This window comes from Giraffa tippelskirchi, chromosome 9 (genome assembly GCF_054371585.1).
Source record: "Giraffa tippelskirchi isolate mGirTip1 chromosome 9, T2T-mGirTip1v1.2.pri, whole genome shotgun sequence".
NCBI lineage: Eukaryota > Metazoa > Chordata > Mammalia > Artiodactyla > Giraffidae > Giraffa > Giraffa tippelskirchi.
In genome coordinates, this window is record NC_137283.1 from 36,181,463 (window position 1) to 36,197,175 (window position 15,713).

Sequence of the window (15,713 nt, forward strand, 5' to 3'; positions counted from 1 at the left end):
AGGGTCTTTTCCAATGAGTCAACTCTTCGCACCAGGTGGCCAGAGTATTGGAATTTTAGCTTCAACATCAGTCCTTCCAATGAACACCCAGGACTGATCTCCTTTAGGATGGACTGGTTGGATCTCCTTGCAGTCCAAGGGACTCTCAAGAGTCTTCTCCAACACCACAGTTCAAAAGCATCAATCCTTCAGCGCTCAGCTTTCTTCACAGTCTAACTCTCACATCCATATACGACCACTGGAAAAACCATAGCCTTGACTAGATGGACCTTTGTTGGCAAAGTAATTTCTCTGTTTTTTAATATGCTATCTAGGTTGGTCATAACTTTCCTTCCAAGGAGTAAGTGTCTTTTAATTTCATGGCTGCAGTCACCATCTGCAGTGATTTTGGAGCCCAGAAAAATAAAGTCTGACACTGTTTCCACTGTTTTCCCATCTATTTCTCATGAAGTGATGGGACCAGATGCCATAATCTTAGTTTTCTGAATGTTGAGCTTTAAGCCAACTTTTTCACTCTTCTCTTTCACTTTCATCAAGAGGCTTTTTACTTCCTCTTCATCTTCACTTTCTGCCATAAGGGTGGTGTCATCTGCATATCTGAGGTTATTGATATTTCTCCCGGCAATCTTGATTCCAGCTTGTGTTCTTCCAGCCCAGTGTTTTTCATGATGTACTCTGCATATAAGTTAAATAAGTAGGGTGACAATATACAGCCTTGAAGTACTCCTTTTCCTATTTGGAACCAGTCTGTTGTTCCATGTCCAGTTCTAACTGTTGCTTCCTGACCTGCATACAGGTTTCTCAAGAGACAGGTCAGATGGTCTGATATTCCCATCTCTTTCAGAATTTTCCACAGTTTATTGTGATCCACACAGTCAAAGGTTTTGGCATAGTCAATAAAGCAGAAATAGATGTTTTTCTGGAACTCTCTCGCTTTTTCGATGATCCAACAGATGTTGGCAATTTGATCTCTGGTTCCTCTGCCTTTTCTAAAACCAGCTTGAACATCTGGAAGTTCACGGTTCACGCATTGCTGAAGCCTGGCTTGGAGAATTTTGAGGATTAATTTACTAGCGTGTGAGATGAGTACAATTGTGCGGTAGTTTCAGCATTCTTTGGCATTGCCTTTCTTTGGGATTGAAATGAAAACTGACCTTTTCCAGTCCCATGGCCACTGCTGAGTTTTCCAAATTTGCTGACATATTGAGTGAAGCACTTTCACAGCATCGTCTTTCAGGATTTGAAATATCTCAACTGGAATTCCATCACCTCCAGTAGCTTTGTTCGTAGTGATGCTTTCTAAGGCCCACTTGACTTCACATTCCAGAATGTCTGGCTCTAGGTGAGTGATCACACCATCATGATTATCTGGGTCATGACGATCATTTTTAGTTTTCACAAAAACTGGTTGAGGTCCTTGGCTAAGAGGAGACTCTGCCTTGGGCCCGCCAGTGTAATAAACTGCACTCCACTATCTGCATTGTCCTTCTGAGTGAGTTTGTTTCCCAGAACGTGTGACTACAACAGTCTGACTTGGTCAGGGATGGTAAATCAGTTTCAACTTGCATACCCTCTCTGATGGATAAGAAGGATTCTGAGGCTGTCTAGGTTCAGCAGGCAAAGATTCTATGATCAGTGCTTGATTAAAGGTCTTTAATCTTTAGCTAGCCACTGAGACAGTGTATTATACTTGGTTAATAAGGCTTTATTTTAGAAAGAATGATAGCACTAACTGCTCAGTATAACTGTATAGGTAGCAAACTATTCCCATTGTTTATAGAGTGAATGTAGCAGAATGCTCTAATAGGATTAAAATGCAGGGTTATCCCAGGTGACACTGGTGGTAAAGAACCCACCTGCCAATGCAGGAGACATAAGAGACGTGGGTTTGATCCCTTGGTTGGGAACATGGCAATCCACTCCAGTATTCTTGCCTGGAGAATCCTATGGGCAGAGGAGCCTGGTGGGCTGCAGTCCACAGGGTTGCAAAGAGTCGGACATGACTGAAGGGACTAACACACATACTAACATAATTAACGTTTAGTCTAGATCCATGTTTATAGTTCGAAAATACTTTCCTGAAAATGTGTCTCTCCTATAAAAAGGTTTCATAGGTGATCTGTGATTAGCCAGGATTTGTGCTTTAAGAACATCAAGAATGTCTTCTTATGTAGAAAATATTTATCACAGATCATACTTGTGTACTCATTTCCTTCAAGAAAGTATTATCTTAGGACAAACTACCAAATTATACAGTCTTTCAGCAACAAGCTCAGATTCTAATGTCAGATAGCCTAGGTGGATGTTTAGGCTTTACTGTCTTTTGGCTTTGTGACCTTTGGCAAATCTCTTAACCTCTCTGTGCCTCAGTTGATTCGTAATGAAGTTAATAATAGAATCTACCTCAGGGTGATTCCCCCTGGTGGCTCAGATGGTAAAGCATCTGCCTGCAGTGCAGGAGACCCGGGTTTGATCCCTGGGTTGGGAAGATCCCCTGGAGAAGGAAATGGCAACCCACTCCAGTACTCTTGCCTGGAAAATTCCATGGACAGAGGAGCCTGGTAGGCTACAGTCCATGGGGTTGCAAAGAGTCGGACACGACTGAATGACTTCACTTCACTTTACTTCAGGGTGATTCTGAAGATTAGATAAGGTCATACATGCAAAGGCCTTAGAACTGTGCTTGACAGATAGTATTCAATAATAGATAATGTTAGAATTCTTCTTTGATAATAAACTCTTTGGGCTTTTCTCTTATCTTTCTGCCTACTGTGATTTTCTCTCCCTGTTCATCCTCCTTCTGTTAGATCTTCCAACGTTAAACGTTTTCCTGGGCTTCATCTTAGTCTTTCCTTGCCCTCTGTTCCTCTCCCACCTGCATTTCCCTCTAAACAGTAACACTGAGTTCTTGCCATTCAGTTGCTAAGTCATGTCCAACTCTTTGTGACCGCATGGACTCCAGCACGCCAGGCTTCCCTGTCTTTCACTATCTCTCAGAGCTTGCTCAAACTCAGGTCCACAGAGTCGATGATGCCATCCAACCATCTCATCCTCTGTCGCTCCCTTCTCCTCCTGCCCGGAATCTTTCCCAGCCTTAGGGTCTTTTCCAAAGAGGTGGCTCTTCACATCAGGTGGCCAAAGTATTGGAACTTCAGCTCCAGCATCAGTCCTTCCAATGAATATTCAGGGTTAATTTCCTTTAGGACTGACTGGTTTGATCTCTCTTCTGTCCAAGGGACTTTAAAGAGTCTTCTCCAGCACCACAATTTGAAAGCATCAATTCTTCAGTGCTCAGCTTTCTTCATGGTCCAACTCTACTGTCACTGTATCTTCATCTGCGTAAAGACTCTAAATCCCCACCCTAAATATTTAAAAACAAGTTTAAATATAATGTTTTTTTTTTTTTTTTTTTAAGATTTTGTTGTTGTGGACCATTTTTAAAGTCTTTATTGAATTTTTTACCATACTGTTTCTATTTCCGGGGAAGGCAATGGCACCCCACTCCAGTACTCTTGCCTGGGAAATCCCATGGACGGAGGAGCCTGGTAGGCTGCAGTCCATGGGGTCGCTAAGAGTCGGACACGACTGAGCGACTTCACTTTCACTTTTCCCTTTCATGCACTGGAGAAGGAAATGGCAACCCACTCCAGTATTCTTGCCTGGAGAATCCCAGGGACGGCGGAGCCTGGTGGGCTGCCGTCTATGGGGTCGCACAGAGTCGGACACGACTGAAGCGACTTAGCAACAGCAGTTTCTATTTCATGTTTTGGTTTTTTGGCCACAATGCATGAGTGATCTTAGCTCCCCGACCAGTGATAGAAAGTGCAACCCCTGCATTGGAAGGCGAAGTCTTAAGCACTGGACCACCAGGGAAGTCTCAATGGGAGACACGCAGTATAACATGAAGTCAGAAAGGTGTGGGCTTGAGGTTCAGGTTAACCATGGACTAGTTATGTGTTCGTGGATCATTTCCTTCACATTTGTATGCCTCAGCTTCCTCATCTGTAAGATGGGGCTGAGAAGAGTACCAATCTCTTAGCATCATTTTAAGGATTAAATGAGACAGTCCAGGGAAAAAGGCTAAGTGCAGAATCTGAGTCAGAGTAGAGGGCAGCCATCACTGTTGTTTCCATGAACACAGAGAAATCCAGAAGAACCCTGTCATTGCTCTTGAAGCATGGAAGCCCTAACTCTCCTTGCTGGGTTTGGCCTGCAATCTGGGCTCTGACACTTCTAATTCCCAAGCATCTTTGAAAGCAAATAGTCAAGAACAAGCCTTTCAGAGAAGAGAATAAAGTGGATTTGGAAGCTAAGTCCATCCAGAAAGACATAAAGCTCCCCTTGCCACAATGCCCCCTGTGAGCTGTGGAAATAATTCTCAACTTAGGAGTGAGGCTACCATTGTTATTCTTATGGCCAAGATACTTCTTTACTAGTTGATGGTGTTATTACAGATAAAATGGGGAAAAATGAATCTAAGTTGCCTGGTCCCACAGAGAGTTAATTTCTCATCCCTTGGACTGCCTTCCTGTTCTGGGGATCATTCATTTAGGTGGTTTTCCCAGTGATGGCCCTGGCTGCCTAGCAACCATCAGCTCCAACCTTCTCTGAACAGCGGCAGGAGTTGTTCATATCAGTGCCATCAATTTTTTTTTAAAGACTATCTCATTTTATGAAAAATTAAACCTCATAAAAATGCAGCTTCCCAATATATGTTGTTCCCAAACAGTGGTTGACAACTCTAATACAGAAACTGAATTGAGAACTGCAAATTCTTGAGTGGTTAGGCACATAAATGTAGGTGTCTTTTAAAAAATCATATATTTTTTTAATATATAACCAGTGCTTTTGAGCCCCCTCAAGTAGTGTAACCACCAGCCGTCCTTTGTCCTTCCACCATGAAATAGGCAACATTATTCCTGTGTTTGCCCTAAAAGTAGATAGGTGATGAATTCTTTTGCAGTTCCTGAATGCTAATTTCTACAACATTGTTCTACAGCAAAAGCAGAACTCAATTCTATCTTATTTATATGTGTAGAAATGGATGGTATGAATTTAAATTAATCAGAACATAGTGATGCATCAGAAAATCAATAAATTAAAAGGTCACAAATTTCTCCAAATGATTTTTAGGCTGCTTTGCAATCCTTCTGGGTTTAATCTTCTCTCTTAAATTATCTCCGAGTCTACACAATTATTAAGCCAGTAGTGCTTGGTTTAATTAACTCCTGGTATTAATTCTCCCATGGATTATTTGCCTGAGCTTTTTCTAATAATTTCTTACCTATTCCAGAAACTTGAACCTCACCTACCCTCTTTGGCAAAACAAAACAAAACAACAACAATCAAAACCCCACAAACCCAAGCAAACTGTCTTAGTGATGCAGTGTGGTAAGTAAAGAAGCGTTATGAAAAGCTCAGCTCTTAGACTGGAGGCACGCCACTTGAATTTTCTAAGCTTTAGCTCCTATCTGTGAAATGGGGAATAATATCAGTACCTATGGCAGCATTGTTATGATCATTAAAACACAATGCATTTGAAGCATTTAACAGAAAACTAGAAGATAATATAAATGAAAGTCAAGGGAAAAAGACAATTTAAACTATTGCTTGTACCTGTGTGTTGCGTGTGCTTAGTCGCTCAGTCATGTTTAACTCTTTGTGACCTCAAGGACTATAGCCTGCCAGGCTCCTCTGTCCATGGAATTCTCCAGGCAAGAATACTGGAGTGGGAAGCCATTCCCTTCTCCAGGGGATCTTTCTGATCCAGGGATCAAACCTGGGTCTCCTGCATTGCAGGCAGATTCTTTACTGTCTGAGCCACCAGGAAAGCCCCTGGTGGTATCTACACACATAAAATTAAATGAACAGACATCTCAATATTTCTGTTTTCCCCCTCCACAGCTCTCTCTCCTCTCAGCCCTCCCTTAAAAAGTGTATCTTCAGCATCAAGTCAACAGAAAACAATCTGTCAAGTTCTCATTAAACAATCAGTATTCTTTTCTAAATGTAACTCCTTTTCATTTAACTTTAGCTTTCGTTGGAGTGTTGTGAGACATACGTGCTCAGATAACATATTGAATATAACAGATTAGGAAAATCCATTTTTAATATTTAAGGGCAAATGAACTGGCTTGAAGTTGGTTGAATGGAGTACAATTCCATCAGCATTGTCATAGGCAAACGGGAGCATGTTCACATATGGTGGGTGGGAGGGGGGTGGCCCAGAGTACAGAGAGATTTCAAGACTGGTTCTTGGAGGTGCATGTCATCTGGTTATTTCAGTGTCTCTGCAATATTTTGCTTTCTCTTCCTGTTCAATAAACAGTACTTCCTTTCCCTGGAGGGCTCTGGCTTCACAATCGACAGCATCGGAATAATTTCTACATCAGCAGTTTTTGATTTTGAGAGTGAAGCTAGAAGGTGAATACTGCTAGTGGCTTTTCATTTACTCAAAATGTCTACCCTTCAGTCCACAGTTCCCTTTTCAAGAGGATTTCACCCCGTCTGGCTTCAATGTGCTCCCAAATGAATGTGCTTTTGGCATTGCCTTAGATATGAAATCATCATCTAAACTGTAATTGCAGGGTTATTGGTTTAGGTACTAGCTGTGGCTATTAGGGCCTTTCTCTGCATCATCCACTTTCTTCAAAGCCAGGCATCAAGGTGATTTCAGTGATGGCATTTGTGACCTGCCATAGAAGGCAGTGGGGACTTCTCCCTGGATGACTGGGGCACAGAATTCATTCCCAATGTAATCCACCAACTCTGAAAAGTTAACGGACTGACATTTCCTCATGATTTCCTCCACATCTGCTGTAGAGGGTCGGTTCACAGCTCTTATTTCTATTTTTATAATGGTTTTTATGGCCACCCTTTTCAATCTTACGTTCTACATCAAAGTGCTTTACAGGGAAATGAAATAGACTTTTAAACCATTCTAGTCATCTTGCTCCTGAACCTCATAAAGACATTCTTCATGATTATGAAAGTTGAGGATGCAATATATCATGGGTTAGCATCTTCAGTAAAACAGACTGAGGATTCAAAAATGGGATGTCACTGTCCCATATATATATACACAAATGAACTTAAAAAACAGAAAGAGATTCACAGACTTGGTTGCCAGGGGGTGGGGTGGGGGGAGAGATGGTTAGGGAGTTTGGGATCAACAAGTACACACTGCTATATTTAAAATGGATAACCAACAAGGACCTACTGTATAGCATAGGGAACTCTGCTCAATGTTATGTGTCAGCCTGGATGGGAGAGGGGTTTGGAGGAGAATGGATACATGTATATGTACGGCTGAGTCCCTCTGCCATCTACCTGAAACTATAACAGCATTGTTAATTGGCTATACTCCAATATATATAAAAAAAAAAGTTTAAAAATGGGATGTAACTGAAGTCAGCAGGAGAAGCATGCTCCTAAATTTGTATTTATCATTATTTGGGAGGTAGAAATTGCCAGAATCTTTAAACTCTCAAAATTCTCTGCCCCCATGTTTAACTTATCACATAAATAGTTTTGGAATAACGGATCATGTCTGTACCAGATTCCATTTTTTCTTTTGTTGGCCTGGTATATTCATGGAAAAATAATTATGTATATTCAAGATACTTAAAAATCTCAAGACTTGTCAAAAATGGGAGTAAAATTATTAATGAGAGTTTAGGAAATCAACTCTTTCACAAAAAGTGAAAACTAAAGCTTTCCCTTTTCTCAGAATCTTTGATATCAGAGGATCTGGCACTGAAAGAATTAGGCTCTGCTTGAAGAATCTGAATAAATAATTCTTTTGCTAAAGTTTTGCAATAGATTTTCACTACAACTCTACGGAGAGCAGACTACTGCTTAGTTTTCCAACCTCCAGAGTTTCCAGGGTCACTGAACAGATCTTTAAATGAGAGTAAAGGAAATTTCGGGACGCCTTATTGGCAAAGGAATCTAAACAATTCTCTCTCTTTAAGGAGATATAGGGGCTGTGAAATCAGTTATTCAAATCCGTATAAAAGAGTTAACAAGGCTCATTTCTTCCTTACTCCTTTGCACTCAACTCTTCAGCATATGGCTAGACCAAATGAAATCCTGCCCACACCGTATTCCTTCTATTCCTGTAGTGATTCTTTCTAGAATTATTAAAGAAACATCTTTATTTTTATAAGTGGATTGACTTTATGATTTTTGTTGAGTTATCTCATAAATAATCATTTTATTGTAGGAGAGATTTTGAAATAAGAACTGTTTTGATTTTTAGGAGAAATAAACGGAAAGTAGTAATTTTGGTTTCAATTGTCAGCATACTTCAAGTTAGAATAGTTGTTTTTTTTTTCCTGGAAAGATGACCAACAGTCTTGGTTTGCTTGGGAAGTTTCTGGGGTGTGTGTGTAGGACTTTCCATGCTACACTGGATCTTGCATGCTCAGTAACTCAATTATATCTGAACCCACAGACTGTAGCCTTCCAGGCTCTTCTGTCCATGGGATTTTCCCTGCAAGAACACTGGAGTGGGTTGTCATTTCCTCCTTCAGGGGATAGTCCTGGGCAAGCTGAGACCATTGGTGACTGTAGAACACAGACTATGGATGTGAACATTCATCTTTCCATTAGGATACATTTCATACTTTCATTCTTCAAATCCATAAATATTTCTGCTGAGATAAAAACCTTTGAATCATCTAACCTGCCTACTCTTTTCTCATAATCATTATGTTGCTTTGAAGTGTTTTTAGCATCTTCTTTGTATTTGTTGGTCAGTTTTCCATGATGAAAAGTCAGTGTTTAAAGGTAAGAGCCCATACCCATAGCTCTGTCTGCTCTACCACACTAAGGAATTCCCTTCAATTTTTTATTATTGATGGGGATTAACAGACTTCTCTAAATTCCTGCCTGTCCTTTCAATGGATTTGACTAATTTGATTCTTAACCATTGCCAACTGTTAAAATAACTGGTTTGACTGACATTTTAACTAAATGAATCAATTGTTTTCACTGGTCAGTTAAAGCCCATCAAATTCTATTTCTGTGAAAGCCTGTCAGTTACTATAAAATCTTAGCTGTCTTTCCTGTGGCTATCCTTTCAGTTTCTCACTAGTTATTAAAGTGGTTGATCCTGGGAATCTAAAGATTTTCCTCATCAATGTCAACAATAAGGACCCCACTCTTACCTGCAGGTAAGGAAATAAAATGTATTCTTTTAAATTGGTCTTGAAAATTGAACATGAAAATGTAGTCTCTGAAATTCATTAGTGAAATTTCCATTAGAATGAAATAGCTTATCTTCTCTTTCTCCCCTGAGAAGGAAAAGAAAAAAGAAAAAAAAGTCAGATGTAAACAATCTCTTAAGTTTGCAAAGAAAAAGCTTTCTTAACAACTGAAAGCAAAGTAGTTTTTTAAAGTATAAAACATATTGAAATGGCAGTAGAATTAGGTATTAATGCAATATATTCTTAATATCTGATGGGCTGAATTCTCTGTTATTGCTCTCAAGGAAAATTCTGGTGCTAATTATCACCAAGGAGTTTATAAAACCACATTGAAGGGACAGCATTTCTAAGAAACTACTGCTTACACTAGGGAGCTAAGAGTTCAGTGGTTCAGCATAGTCTCTAGAGCCAGATAGCCTTGGGGTCAAATCCTCTCTGAGACACCTTGGTATTTATTTCTGAAAGTTACTTACTTTCTTAAAATCTGTTTCCACATCTGTAAAACTGTACCTACTTCCTGGGACTGCTGTGAGGAATAAATGAGAAAACACAAGGAAAGTGCTTAGCATTGAGTCTAAGCTCTAGGCAAATATTCAGTAAATGGGCTAACTCCAAGGTCCATACTTTCCACTCTCAACATACTATCTCTAGCCTCAACCCCTCTACCACCAGAACAAGTGGAAAACAACACACACCAAGCCATTGCCACTCTGATAGTCTTCTGTTTTAAATCAAGATCATTCAATATGGAAAATGCTATTTTGAGTGTTACCTCTGCAAATTCAACTCTGCACAATGAAGTCAACATCACACTGGATGAAGAAATTTCAACTGGGAAAATGGTTGCCAGGCAACCGAAGAAGATTACTTGGGTGACTTAACCTTTGAAGTAGATCCAAGGAATGCGTACTTTGCAGTTGACAAAGGTAAGTTGAGAGTGTTCTCAAATTCTCTCCCTTATTTTCTACTATTATCATTTGTATTATGTCTCCTTTGCAAGACTGAATTCCTTGAGGGTAGATAACAGATTGTCTGCATTTTCAGAACCCCTAAAGAAGCACATGGTAGATCTTAATATGTATATCTTGCATAACTTTTGGCAAAACCTTGTCTTTTGTCCACTCATGAGCTAATTTGTTGGCCTTCATGGCTGCTACAGAAGGATAGCTCTCCACTCTTTCGATCTTTTAACACATCTTAAGGCCTAAATCACTTCTCTCTCTGCTCCATGTTCACATTTTTGTGAGAGAGAATCTCTTTGGACTTTCTAGAATCCATCCCTCTCTTCTTGCCCAATTATGTTGGGGGTAGATCAAGTTATGTGGAATGTAAGACTTCTTTGGGGGCTGAACAGACAACAAAGGTGGTCTCTTTAGCACATCTGCAAGCTTAAGCCATTGTAGCAGATGCTGTCTGTGTTTCTTCAGGCCTTAACATTTTTGTGGCTTGACTTCCAACTGCCAGGATCTGCATTTCTTTGCTTGAGGGATTATTTGGGGTCTGCCTTTCCCCTCCTCTGCAAAGAGCAGGTTGGAAATGTTTGAAAAACACTACCTATCCCTACAAGCTTTCAACCAATGACTAAAGAGAACTGGTGTACAAATACTCCAGCTTTTTGCCCTTGGAGAGACAATTCTTTCTTTCTTTCTTTTTCTTCCTGATGTGGATCATTTTTAAAGTTTTTATTGAATTTGTTACAATGTTGCTTCTATTTTATGTTTTGGTTTATTGGTCACAAGCCATGTGGGATCTCGGCTTCCCCACCAGGGATCAAACCCACACCTCTTGCATTGGAAGGTGAAGTCTTAACTACTGGACCACCAGGGAAGTCCCTGGAGGGAAAATTTTGAGTGCATGCTTCTCACTGGCTTCCAGAGTTCCCCAGTGGTATTAAACTGTAAGTTCCCCACAGGGGTAACCTGCTTGGTAATGACTGCACTTTTTTTATTGGCAGCCTTTCCTTTCCTGTCTCACTTCTCTCATACCCCAGTGCCCCAGATCTGCTCCCACACAAACTACTTGCACTCAAATTCTCATCTTGGGTTCTATTCTTGGGGGCACCCTAATCAGGGCAAGCATCATCCCCTCCAACCTGAATTTCTGCATAGATATCTTAACTGGGCTTCTGCTGAAGAGAGTTGCTAGAGTGAATTTGTTTAAAAGTCAAGCTGGGGACTTCCCTGGCAGTCCAGTAGTTAAGATGCTGGACATCCCCTACAGGGGGTGCAGGTTCAATTCCTGGTCAGGAAGGTTCCGCAGCACAGCCAAAAAAAAAAAAAAGAAGGAAAAAGAAAAAGTCAAATTAGATCTATATAAATTTATCCTGTACTTTTCCTTTGCCCATGGAATGCAATGCAGACTTCTGATCTCATCCCCAAGACATTGCTTTCTCTGGCCCCGCCTCTCCCTCCAACCTCATCCTGTTCCTTGTCTTCCTTCGTCTATTACACTACAGCCAAATGACTAAGGCCAAATGACTGACTGCCTTAGGATCTCTGACCTAGCATTTTTCAGGACCTCACTCTTAGACATTATTTTTAATCACATCACAGTTTTCATTTCCTTGTTGTTTTGTTGTTCCGTCACTAAGTTGTGTCCTATTCTTTTTCATTTCTTTAAGAAAGTCTATTTGAAATTCTTTTCTTGTTTATACTTGCTTAGTGTTGGCCTCTCAGCCCAGATTGTAAATTCTATAAAAGAAGGGATTTAATTGTGCTTCATCCAGTATTCAAGACAGTTTCCAACACATAGTTGGCATTCCATATATGCTTGTTCAAATTGAATGAATGGATGGATGGACTGGGTGGAAGGAAGTCTGATGAGTTATGATCTCCTTACGGTGTTTTCATGTATGATGCTCTCTCTGCTGGGAATGATCTCCATTTGCCATCCTTTCCTTATCTGACATATTCTTCAAGACCTAAAATAAGGACCACCCCTTCTAGAAAGTCTTCCCTGTTGCCCTAAGCCAAAAACAATTTTGTTTTGTGACTTGCTAATAGAATAATGAGGATATTTTGGTGATAAACAATTATACACTGTGTCTACATTTTGAATCAGCTTCTTAATTCTAATGAATGGGGCATAATTCACACTTTATTTTTTCCACCGCTATGTAATAAAGTAATTTTGAAAACGACAGCAAGGGCCAATATTTAGCAAGATGCACTGTCTTGTTTCAGAGCGTGGAACAGTGGTTACCGCTTCTCGCCTTGATGTGGAGACAGCTGAATTTGCACGTGGTCAGTCCTTCTCCAATCAAGGCTTGCGATGGTGCCTGGCAGTGTGCAGCCATTCTGGTGACTATCTACATCCATGGCATTAATGACAATGGACCTTTCTATGATCAGTATCTGATTAGGTGAGCTGAGATGGGTGGCTGGGGTAAGAATTTCAAGTGAGTGGAGAACAGAGGTATTGCTATGTTTATTGGCTCAACCAGACCCATGGTTGATCATCACATTGATGCTTATTGAGTCTCATATTCTGGTTCTCAGAAATGACTTGTTGAAATCCAGGTTTCCTGGATCTGACAGTAAGTTGTTAAAAGCTTAAGTTTTGCAGTCACAGACCTGGCTTGGATTCCTGGTTCTATCACACAAGAGCTCTGTGATCTTGGGTAATTTATTGAAACCTTCTGATATTGAATTTCTTTCTTTATAAAATGGGATGACAATAGTACTTACTCTTTAGGGTGGGTACTCTTTAGAATAAATGGGATAATTTATATAACATTCTCAGCATAGTGCTGAGCATGTGGTGTGAATTTCATAAATGCTGTTTATCACAGTTTCATAATCCCTTATTTGAAAACCTTTCACTCTGGCTGTATTTCAAGACAAAGACTTTTTGAATTTTAGAAAGGTAATATGGCGTGACTACCATATATTATGCAATTATCCCCTATTCAAATTCATGAATATCTCTGCTGTGAAACACAGAAATACTCACACTAAGTGGAACAAAGAAAGATCTGGCCTGTCAGGTTAGGTCAAGTTTTGATGATCTCAGTAAATTATGAGAAAATCTTGTTTCGGGCTTTTGGAGTTTGGATATGGGATTATGGGGTTGGGTTTCTGTCAGTATGGCTATTTTTATCATATGAAGCTCAGTTTCCAAACCTACAATTCTGCGACTTTCTTTGTCTCCCCTCCCCTATTCCAATCAAACTCTCAACTACATGTAAGACAGCTGCCCCCCAGCTCACCTCCTGTTTCCTAAACTTTATCTCTGATTATCTAATGATAAATATAGCCTAGTTTCTGCTAATTACTACTCATGTGGTTTTGTTTGGGCCCCAATTACTCTACCTTTCAAATGAAGATGATAACTGCACCTACCTCATAGCAATGCTTAGAATTTGTTCTCTAGAGAGGTTGGCAGTCACTAAGTGATACCTTCCTTTTCCTTTTGTTTCTCCTTCTTTTCCACCCCATTTCCCCAGGATTATCGTTAATTAATCAAATACCTACACTATGATGAATCCAGTCCTATAGCCCCTGGAGATGATAGGAGTATTCCCTATGGTCTTTAGCTATAAGAAGGTTGTCCCTTGTTATGATGATATGATGAATACATATAAAGCAAAAAAAAAAAAAAAATTTACTATTAAGTTATATGTGTGGTGCTTTCCTTGTTAAAAGAAGAATATGCGGGACTAGAGCGTTCGGGGGAGCTTCCTGAAGGGGTGAGATCCACCTGAGTCTTTGAAGAATGACTAGGGTTTTAGAGGGTGAAGGCTTAACAGTGAGCATTTGGGGCAGAGTGATCCCAGTGAAGACTTGGGAGACTTTACAGAGATGGAAATAAGTCCAGTGTATCTACTGGGTAAAGGCTGTGCCTCTTGACCACACCATGTAGATGCTCTAGACTGGGACAATGTTCAAGAATTATCTGATTCCAACTCACGCCTTCTCCACTGAGGTGATGTTCTTGATAGCCTTCCAAACAAGTACCTATATGGGTGGAGAAAAGAAATACTCCCAGAAAACAAGCTAAGTCAGACCACATTCAAAGCACCTTTCGGGAAATGACTCCCAGATGATGCTCCAAAGCAGAATCGTCAGGATAAGTAAAGCTGTCACACATGTACATTATCTGAACTAGTGGATGTTTATGAGGAAAGTATTACCTTTTAAGACTATCCATCTAAAGCATTTCCCCCCTTCCTTAAAAGATAGAACAGATACACAGGCCAAGAGATGATTACAAAAAACACAGTAGTTGCAAAACCCCAGTGTCATGACCTTGATGAACCTCCCGATACACTCCATTATGCTCCGAGCTTGGGGCCAATTGGTTCTGGACAACTCTTTGAGCAAGTGCCAACTGCTGGAAATTTCATCCAGGTGAGCACCAGGTGCTGTTTCTCCAGGGATTTTTCCCGGGGAGATGGAGTCATTTAATGGCCACAATGTGGCAGGTGTGGTTGCATTTGGCAGTGGAAGGTGGGACACAGCAGAGAAGGGTCTGGAAGGCAGTCAGGCAAGTCCTTCAGTATTTTGCTATCGGACACCATCATCTCCTCATCATGAGCAAAAAATAATTGACTTTCTGTTTAGTTGGGGAAATGAATCAGAGGGTAAAAAGATGCTGATTTTCTCAAAGATAAGTCTGTTTGACTACATGTGTGATGATGGCTTATCCTTCTGGCATTGGGAGTTAAGAGATCAGCTCCTTTCTCCACCCTTAAGAGGTCATAAACTTTCCACTGGCAGAGGGAGGACATGGTAATTTTTTTTTCCCCCTTTGCAAGATCGAATTGTGCTTTGGGAGAATCCTTCTTCTAACTTCTAGTTTCCACAGGTCTACTATTATTTTTTTTTTCCCAAAGTTCCAACCCCTAAAAAAAAAAATACTGATCCCTGTTAGGTTGGCATAATTGTCCCTTAACCAAAGCATCACCAAACACTCCTTCTCAGCCAAAAGACATGACTGAGAAAGCCACTGATGAGCTTTCTCATTTTTTGGTCCAAACCACCCTGAATTTTCTGGAAAACTCCACAAATTACAAGCTGAGTATTTGCATATGTTGTAAATTTGTAAGATTAGCCACTGAGCCAAGAGATTTCCTGAGTTGATCTTCATTTTGAAATGCAATGCAAAACTGTCATTTTAAAAAGGAGTTTGGAGAAAGATGGCAGTTTTGTAAACACAATGCTAACTAACATTTGAGCCTTTCCATATGCTTGCTCTGCTTCTGAACAACTCCTTCCACCTGTTGCCCACCTCTAATTAATTTCTATATTTTCATAATTATCCTTTGGGTCTTAAATGTCATTTATTCCTGAAAGCTTTTTTTTTACTATCTTAACGGGCTAAGTTCTCTTACATATGTTTTTGAGTGGTTTATTTCTGTTTTTCAATACCTTCCATAGTGCTTGGTGCATAGTGGGTACACAGTATAACTTAATGAATGAATGAATGATTTAATGAATGAGATACTCAGCTTAAAAATGTAGTTAAAACATTTTTAACCTGGGTCTTGAACACCTGGTTGCTTGA

General features: G+C 40.1%; 2 long non-coding RNA genes across 5 annotated transcripts in view; one reads left to right on the plus strand and one right to left on the minus strand.

Annotated features, from left to right (window-relative positions):
* Window positions 1-9,682: 9,682 nt before the first annotated feature.
* LOC145519795 (uncharacterized) overlaps window positions 9,683-15,713 on the minus strand; it is a 66,556-nt gene continuing 60,525 nt past the window's right edge. Inside the window, exon 6 of the long non-coding RNA XR_014063921.1 lies at window positions 9,683-9,735. This is a non-coding gene — a long non-coding RNA (uncharacterized LOC145519795). The remainder of the gene's footprint in view (window positions 9,736-15,713) is intronic.
* Window positions 9,946-15,713, plus strand: part of LOC145519796 (uncharacterized) — a 53,733-nt gene continuing 47,965 nt past the window's right edge. For 2 of the 4 annotated variants that reach the window (XR_014063924.1, XR_014063923.1), the window contains exons 1-2: window positions 9,946-10,135; window positions 12,392-12,570. This is a non-coding gene — a long non-coding RNA (uncharacterized LOC145519796). Of the gene's footprint in view, window positions 10,136-10,965; window positions 11,107-12,391; window positions 12,571-15,713 lie in introns of those variants that run through there. The other 2 variants (XR_014063925.1, XR_014063926.1) reach the window with 2 other exon arrangements.